Genomic DNA, 9,170 nt, shown 5'->3' on the forward strand with positions numbered 1-9,170 from the left:
CAGCGAATTGAGGAGAGCAGGCTGGGAGGACGGGACTTCATAACCTGAAGCTGTAATTGGTTAATGACAGTTGATGTCATTAACCCCAATATGTAAGTGGATCAGAACTTATAAAAGTGTGAAAATGTGTGATCCGTCCTCCATCTTGGGTGTAGCCTCGGCCAGGCTCTTGTACTGCCCAAGGTGCGTTCTTTGAAGGCCTTTTAAATAAATACCTACTTTATTCCTCCTTTAACACTTTCTAGCCTCTGTTCTAGGTAGCCCCTCAAGGCACCACAACCACAGCGAGAAAGCCCCAGCTGCTGCTGACCCTCCCCGCGGGCCCCACAGTCCCGTGGGGACTTTCGGAAAGAGGGCACAAAGTCCCCGGAGAGCCCGTGGAGGACACGGCACCACAGCGGCCGTGCCGAGCAGAGGGACGGACGGGGTGCCGTGTGTTGAACGGCGAACCGCCTCAGCCCTGAGGGAGCTCCTGTCCCGGGGGGCCCAGGCCGCCTTCCCCCGCCGCCGCGGTCACAGCGGGGGCCGCCAGGCGCCCCGGGAGGCGGCAGGCCGGGCACAGCCAGGGCACCGGGGGGACACCCGCAGGGGGCCGGGCACAGCCAGGGCACCGGGGGAACACCCGCAGGGGGCCGGGCACAGCCGGGGCACCGGGGGAACACCCGCAGGGGGCCGGGCACAGCCAGGGCACCGGGGGAACACCCGCAGGGGGCCGGGCACAGCCGGGGCACCGGGGGAACACCCGCAGGGGGCCGGCCTTGCCGGGGTTACTGCCGGTCGGCGGGGCCCGGAGCCGCGTGTGTGCAACAGCCCACGGCGCCTGACCGCGCCGGGCCAATCCCGCCCCGCTCCCGCCCCGCTCCCGGCCCCGCCCGGCCCGCCGCCGACTTGCTCAAAAAAACGCACCAGATGCTGCTGTCGTGGGAAATGCGAGCACTTCGAGTGTTGTTTGAAAATGAGCTCCGCTTTTCGTTTTAAAAAGACAGTAGAAAAAAATCCGGAAGGCAAAAAATTGTAATTCAGTATGCGTGTGGACGCATGTAGTCACACTCAAAGATATACATGAATGTATCAGTCATGAAGCTGAATACTTAGATTTGGGATAGAGGCTTAAAAGTACGATTTTCATACACACGAGTGTCAGCTGTGTTATAATTGGTAATTTTGCATGTTGAAAGTTGGCATTACGTGAAGACAGTCAAATCTTCACTCACTTTTATTCAGTTAATTCTTAACCAAAAAAAAAGAGCCCAACCTTGTAAAACTGTGCCTTTTATTTCTTTTTAAACTGCATGGAAAGATAAAAACACTTTGCAGAACAAATACTATTTCATAACAGAGAACACAGTGACGACAGCTCTTACATGCCACTTTGGCTTTGTAACAAACACAGCTGTTTGTTTTACTTTTTTTTCCCAGTTCTCCTAAAATAGCTTTTTACAAAACTCTGGTCTTTATCACTCAAACAGAAGAAATGCTTGTTCTTTTGAAAATGCCTATGACCTTCAGGCACCTTATATGCTGACTAAGTGAAGTTGTCATTTTGACAAAATGATCCTAATTATGTGTTTATTCATCTACAGAGAGGTCTAACATTCTGTCACACTTACACAGTTATAAAAAAATTTAAAATTTCTAAGCTAATCACACAATTCTGGTAACCCCTGCCATGTGACTTTTAATGTTCAGAAACAGGAGGAGACTTACACAACTGTAATATTTCTCTTCTTCCTTGTCGTTTTGAGTTGCCTGGTTACATACTGGCGATTCAAATATCTACCATATATCTACCAAATTATTACCATATTATCAGCTACAATAGATTTGGCCTGACCCTGAATCTCAAAGAAATTATGCTTAGATACACTGTTCTTTGGTGATCACTGGTAAGAGCATCATTAGAAAACCAAGATAATTATTTTAAAAGCCTTGAATGACTACAACTCTGACTGAGGTCAAGATGTTGTCTCACCTCAAGCAGGTGACGGAGTGTCAGGCTGCCCTGCACTCATCTGTCCACTATCCCCCTTCAGCCAAAAGTCTTTCAAGATGACTCAGAACTCTTGCATCTCTTTTCACAGGGCAAAGATGGTGGGGACCAGTTTCAATTAACTTCAGCAATTTTAAACATGTGTGAAATCCACTTAGGTTAAATAAGCATCCTCTAGTCAGGAGAGACAGGAAGGTGGTGCCCACAGTGACTCACAGCAGCAATCTGAGATACCTGTTTTAGAAAAGGGTGAATCATCTGCTGGTGGTGCATCTGTAACTTCTATATACAGATACCTGGATTAATTTTTGTATGCCTGTCTTTTAGATCATGAGTTTGGCACAATGAGTTCCACACTTGGATATTAATTAGGAGAGCCCTCAACTCTAAGCATGGGCTCTGAGTGCTCAGAGTGAGAAACATGTCACCTGAGGCATCTTGGTGGCTTTGGCCTTTGACTAAGCTTCCTTGTTTAGAGCTAAGGAGTTTTAAAATACCCCAAGAATTACTGGAAATTTGAAATGCACTTGACATATAAGCATACTTCTGGTTTTTTCCTGCTGGGGGTGATTAATTTCTGGAAATTGTTTCTAATTTCCACAGCATAAACAGGTTCACCAGTGCTTTAGGAAGACTCACAGCAAACAAGGTCCATAACCAGCAAAGACATGCCCTCTAACACACACAAAGGGTTTGTGGACTGAGGTCTGAGTGAAACAGACCTGGAACAGCCCCAAACAGCTTGCAGGCTCTTCCTCAACAGCCTCTCTTGCTGCCACTGATGGAAAATATGACATGTCAGGCATGCACAGCAGAATTAGGAGTAGTTGCCAGTAGTTACCCTGCTCTAACTTCTGCTTTCATGACAGCCACTGTTGCAGCATGGGGACACTGAGGGCTGGAATCACTGTGGATGCCATGATCCAACCCAGCTTTGGAGGCAGCACTCCTATTCCTCCACATCATTCCTTCCAGATCTTCCAGTTCTCTTCCCCAGGCTTTTTTTGAGCACTCCAAGCCTCTAAAAAGGCCAGCCATCAAATTATCAAGATGTTTGATGGCACATAATAACTATTGGATCTTTAGGAAAGAAGCTTATAACTGAGTTTACCACTCCTGACTAACAAAGCCATTTCAGACTCATAAATGAATATGTTCTTCGGACTAATGACCATGTAACATACTGGGATTGATGCTGTGGAAGATACTGCAGACATGAGAGTTTTCAGGAAATAAGTCTCTAGAACTGCTAGTAACAATGCAGTAGCTTTGTTTTAGTATTTGTGTGGGATTTATTTTCTGTGTTTATGAGATTTTTCTTTGTCTCTAATCTCTCAAATGCCAATTAAGCCGAGTCATATGCTGGCAGAGCATAAAAGGTTATAATAAAGAAGCATCAAAAAGGGAATTTTTTGTTTCACAACTAGCTTTAATTTGGATTCAGAAAGGTGAAAATTTGAAGGAAAAAATTTACAAACCTTTTTTGACTTATCTGAAAAGAGACAGAAAGCTGTGAGCTCCCAGCTTTTTTGTGTGGTTGATTGTTCATGAGGCAGTTTCAGCCTCATGTTTGCCTTCCTTTGTCTTTGATTTGACTCCTTGCATTCCACATAATAGTATATAAGACTACCACCTTTGCACACAAATACAGCTGAAGAGTCTTTTCCAAGCTATATTTAGAAGCATTTCATTCTGAAAATACCCAAACCAGGAAATTTCCAAATGTCCAGAACAGATCTTTTCTCCTTGTGGTATGCCTTGGGCTGGGCCAGCCTCTAGCCTTAATCACTACTAGTGAATTTGTTTGGTTCCCACTCTGCTGTTGACTTCCTACGTGATGTGCAGGTCTTTTAATCCTCCAGGAACTGGGAAAACTCTGCTTTCCTCCTACCCAGGTTTTCTGCTGTGCTCTGTGGACAAAAGACTTCATGTTCCACATCCAGTACAGGGAAGCCAGAGCATGGTTAGGGATGTTTTAAGACAAAGAGCTGTCATAGAAACCTTCCATCTTACCTACTTTACTTAGAGTTCAGCCATTCCTGTTTCTCTGAAGTTCATAGGGCAAGTCCTCAGGCCATCCCTTAGTCCTTGAGGAAAACCAGAGCACAGTATACCATCCTTTGCTACTGCAGAAACCTTTGTCATAAAAAAACTCCTGTGCAATGAAAGACGCTGACACTAAAGCACCTTCTCCCAGGAGATGCATGCAAGGTTGTTGTTTTTTTGGTTTTTTTTTCTCAAGAGACTCAAATCAGTTCTGATTGCACATTTAAATACATAATGCTTTTGATTGATTGATGGGTTGAGGCACAGCTCTCCTAGCTTGTTCTACGCCCTCATCCTTATCTAGATGCCTTGAGCTAACAGAATAGCACAGACTGATAATAAATGCTTCTGCCATAACAACTGGACACATTTAATTTCTTAACAGCATGTTTACTGTCAGCTCCTCCTTCTATCTGAGCAGGTACAGGACATACTGCAAGGATCACTAATTGCCTGACACATCTTTGTCAGTAAGCCCTTCAGCTGAGTTTTTCCTGCCCTGGTGAGTTACTTTCATTCAGCTGCAGTATATATTGTGCTGTGATAGATTTCTGTTTGGCTGGAGAAACACTTCTGCATCTCCTGCCCAGCTGAAACACAGTTGCATCTCCACCTTCTGCATCTGCTCTGCCATGCAGCAGCAGAACCACTAAACTAAGCTGGGGCACAGGAGAACTCTAAGCTCAGCCTCTTTGTGCACCCTAAAGACACACCTCCTTCCCATGTGGCCAGCACATACAGACATTTCCAACCCAAATGTTTGCCTGGGCACAGTGGCCTCCAGCCTTCTCTGGCCCCTAAGAGATAGGGCAGAGAGTGTTCTTGGCCTCATGATGTTAAATGACATCACCTCTAGCGCAAGGGTGGTACCACACACATCCTTATAAATGTGCTTGGTGTTCACTGCCAATGTTTAAATGCATAAGACTGCTCTAGGCATATAAAATAGTAAATATTTATAAGATCAGTCCATGATCAGGTATTGCATCTTTAACATGAAACCCACTTCAGAGCACATTAGCTTATTAAATGCACTCAATTCCCTTCTATGAAGAGACTATTGCAGAGAAAGAGCCAATTCCTGGTCGTGTGGAGGCCACAGTGCAGCAGTAAAAGAGAACAGTGCTCACTTAGAAAGTGAGCTAGCTTAAAGATAATTACTCTTATCCTCAGTGGAAAGTACTGAGACACTCTAGATTAGCTGGCATAGATAAAGCACCTCCCAGTAAAAGCTCAGATTTATAACGACTTAAAAAGTGCTTCCTGTCTGATACATTTGCACATAGATTTTCCATGGCTGAGAGGACAGGGTTAGGCAGCTCTTCCTCTTGGGGGAGATAGGGACACTGATACAAAAATGTTCTTACTGCAAGAAAGCGATTACAAGAGTACCACTGCACAGAAACCAGGAGCAGAGGCTGAGAAATAACCTGGCTGCCAAAGAGCTGTTTGACTGAATCAGCAGGGAAAAGTGGGTGGGAGCTAATTACAGTTAAGGGTATGATGGATAACAAATGCTTTAGTTGCTATGGATGGCAGGGTGTCTATCACAGTGACAAATAAATAAAGAAGAGAAGGCACTTGGCACTGCAAACCTCCAGTGAAGTCAGTGCAGAGCATGGCCTGTCAAGAAGGGCTTCACGTGCCTTTGATCTCCCAAATGACAGCTCTGCAGTAAGCTGGGTAAGAAACCTGGCTTTGTGATACAACCTGTAGCACTTAGCACTTAAATACACAGCTAGTGACTCTGTGTAACAAACACGTCAGCATGGCCTTTTCAAACTTTCCTGCTGGTTTATGCTTTTTATCATACGATACACAAGCTACCATATGTTTTAAATTTATAATTCTGTGTGGGACTTCTGAATGTTGTTGAAAACTAACAGAACATGCCAGCAACAGACAGACATGGAATGTATGCTAGCCTACACACCTGCCTACTTCACTTCCACCATCACAGGTAATAGCTACACAGCTGGCTGTCACACAGCAGCACAACCCTCTCGGTTTTTTCCACTCTCGTATGTGGCAAATGAATTTACTGGTTCAGAATGTTTCTCTATTTTGGTTCCTCCTAAAAAGCCCACTCCTCCTGTTTCCCTGGTTACAGTAGTCAGATTCCTTCATGCATCCTGGTTGCCCTGCTGCTGGCTGAAATGTGGATCAGAGCATCAGGCTGCTGGTAGATCAGATCCACTGGGTCTGCTGCAGTTGCACTGAAAGCCAGCCCTCCGGGTAAGACGGGGAACAAGATCTGAGGGATTCTGCAGTAGGGAAGTGCCCCTGTAATGGTGATGAGGAACCCTAAAACTTCTCTATCTCAATGCTCCTTTAACCCAACCCTTATTCCCATCCACTCTGGCTTTTCAGGACAGAAACCTCTTCAGAGGGCCAGACTCCATGGACATGAAAAGGCAAGGCTGGATTTAGGGAGAATTTCAGATCACTTACCCCTTTCCTTCGCTGTAGGTACCCAAGATGGTAATACTCCTTTAACCAGGCTAGCTGGCTGGCTTTACATTCAGGCTGGCCAGCTCCACACCAACTACAGGTCAGAATTCTTTGGAGATGCTTGCTGTGCAGCCAGCAACAGGGTTTTTTCTTTCAGCAGCAGAAGACCAAGACTCATCTGGGCAAGACAACAGAAAGCCAACCAGGAGCACTAGCAAAGGCACCAGTGTGAGCCAGCGCTGCTCAAAAAGGAGCCAGACTAATTGAGACCTGCTGAAGGAGCACACTGTCTCATGGATCACACATATAGAAAGCCCCAAGCAAACCTATTCATGAGTAACCAGCACTGTATGCCATATGGCTGGGATCCCAGAGAGCTCCTGGTTTGAAAGCTTGGGCAAACCTGCTCTGGTAAGTTCCCATATTGGGCAGAGATGTAAATTGGTATCTACTGCATGCTACACAATTCCACTGCTCCTCCTAACCCTTCTAGGGTCTGCAGGGAACTCTGTTCTCCACCAGCAGCTATGCTGGGCAATACAACACAGCTCTCAGAGGAGGTCATTGCTCCAGGTATGAGAGCTGGATCACCAGGGGTACTCCAATCAGCCTGCAAAACATGAAGAGAAGCTGTGGCAAAGTCTTCCTCTGTGTCACATACAGGCTTTTAAACCAGTTGGAGTGGGTAAATGTCAAGTCTGTCCATGGGAAGATGACAGCATCAGTGTGCCCAAGTACTGGTATCCATGCAGCTGATTCCAAATGAATTTGAGCCCACCTCAGGCCACAGTATCACTTATCCTGCAGAGGACATACATGTTCCGCCACCACTACCTCCTGGTATCACAGAAGCCCCCTTTGTGCAAGTTCCTGTGCTTCCATAGATTCAAATGGAGAAATAGTTACCAGGAAATATTACAGGCCAAAGTCAAGACAGATATATCCTAAGAAGATATTATGTGAAGGTTTCATAGGGGCTGATAAGGTTCAGAGATTACTAAGCCTCATGAATTTGCAAGAAATTATAAACTTAGACCAGCAGCATGTAATGGTCTACAGGGCTGCCAGCACACATTAGAACCTGTAACAGGTTGTATAACTTGGAGCACACCCAGGAGGGCAGTGGCTGCTCTCCACAGATTAAGAATACAGAGTTATGTATACAGGTGGTGAAACAAAGTGCCCTCTGAAGGAATTTCTAAAGACCTACCCAGAAGGCAGAGTTGCATCAGGATGACCTTCTGCTTCCAAGCACTCACATTGGGATTGGCCTTCTAATGGCTGCTCCCTCTAGCAAGTGAACATGAATGAGTGATGTGTTGTGTGAATATTTTTCTGCTTTACTACTAACACCTTGATTCTATTAACAGCAGCTAATGAATAAAAGACATTTTAAGAAATAGCAGTTGTAATCTGTGTTTCCCCAAAGCATATTCCATATCATATCAAAGAAAATAGGACCTTATTACTGCCTGTTTGGGAAAAACATCTTAAAGAGAGTGTGGGGACACATAACTCTTCATGGTGGACCTGCAGATGCAGCTAGGACAGATGGTGCTAGCACAGGACAGCTTCTGTGACCAAACAAACCATGAAATGGTTTGTGGAAAGCCCAGTGAAACACATGCTATTGTTTGCCAGAGAGAATTGGTGGCAGTGGGGTACATGTTCCTCCTCCTGAAATGTACTATAGGAAATTCAGTCAAGCCCTGTGGAGGGACTTGACAGGAACCACGTGCATGTCTGTAAGGGCAAGATCTGTTCAAAAGGAGAAGGTCCCACGTAAGAGCCAGCTAACTGCTTTCTGGTCTGTCACCCACATGTTGTCTTCCCTTCATGCTTCAGTGCATGGCTGGGGACCATGAACTGGCAGGCCCAACTCTGCCACTTAGTTACTTTGCAAACATGGGCATTGCTCGGGTCTTCTGTTTTACTAAAGCATCTCCATATACCTTGTGGCTCCCACAGATGTTCAGAGATTCTGTGCAAACTCATCACTTCTAATGCAGAAAAGTAACAAGTCTTGGAAGTCATGCTGCTGCAAATAAGTGAGACCCATGACAATTTATCTTGTAAGCCTTCCTTTTGATCTGCCTCCAGGTAATCTGCATTCCCATCTCTCCAGGGCTCTGAAGTTTGTACCTCCAATTAAGCAACAGCCAGATTTTTCCATCTATAAAAAGAATATGAGGTTGTTTGACTAACTATTGCAAGAAAACTAGCTTTATTGAGTTAGACCAAAGGTATCCTCTGACTAACCACAGCCAGCAGCAGATGCTTTGAGCCCTATAGAAGAACAGCCAGATTATATCTGGACCTCTGTTTTTAATAACTACCAATAACTTCACCTTCTGTGAAGCACTCCTTCCACGTAAGTGCTGAAAGGTTTGAGCAGTTCACACAATCTTGCAGCTCCTACCCCAGAAAGAGTTTATAACCCAAGCGGCAAAATCCCCATCTACAAAATCAGGCACAGATCTGCCTTGCAAGAGGCAGCCCACAGCATTCATGGCAAAGCTGAGAATCAAATGCAGTCTCTTGCCACTAGGTTATATTTTCAAAACTATCTGTCCAAAACATGATGAGAGTGATTAAACTTAAGAAACAAAGGCTTTGACAGATGAAATTTCCTTCCAGATTTTCTGGTGCTGTTTCAGCCTGATCACTGAAATCCCTTATGCAC

The 9,170-nt window shown here is 45.3% G+C and overlaps 1 long non-coding RNA gene across 1 annotated transcript; it reads right to left on the minus strand.

Annotated features, from left to right (window-relative positions):
- Positions 1 to 3,825: 3,825 nt before the first annotated feature.
- Positions 3,826 to 6,749, minus strand: LOC136364534 (uncharacterized). Its single transcript, XR_010744165.1, has 3 exons — positions 6,488 to 6,749; positions 4,004 to 4,077; positions 3,826 to 3,900 (listed from the first exon to the last, which is right to left on the minus strand). It is a non-coding gene; the product is annotated as an uncharacterized lncRNA (long non-coding RNA).
- Positions 6,750 to 9,170: the final 2,421 nt, after the last annotated feature.

Source organism: Sylvia atricapilla, chromosome 8, assembly GCF_009819655.1.
Source record: "Sylvia atricapilla isolate bSylAtr1 chromosome 8, bSylAtr1.pri, whole genome shotgun sequence".
Taxonomy (NCBI): Eukaryota; Metazoa; Chordata; class Aves; order Passeriformes; family Sylviidae; genus Sylvia; species Sylvia atricapilla.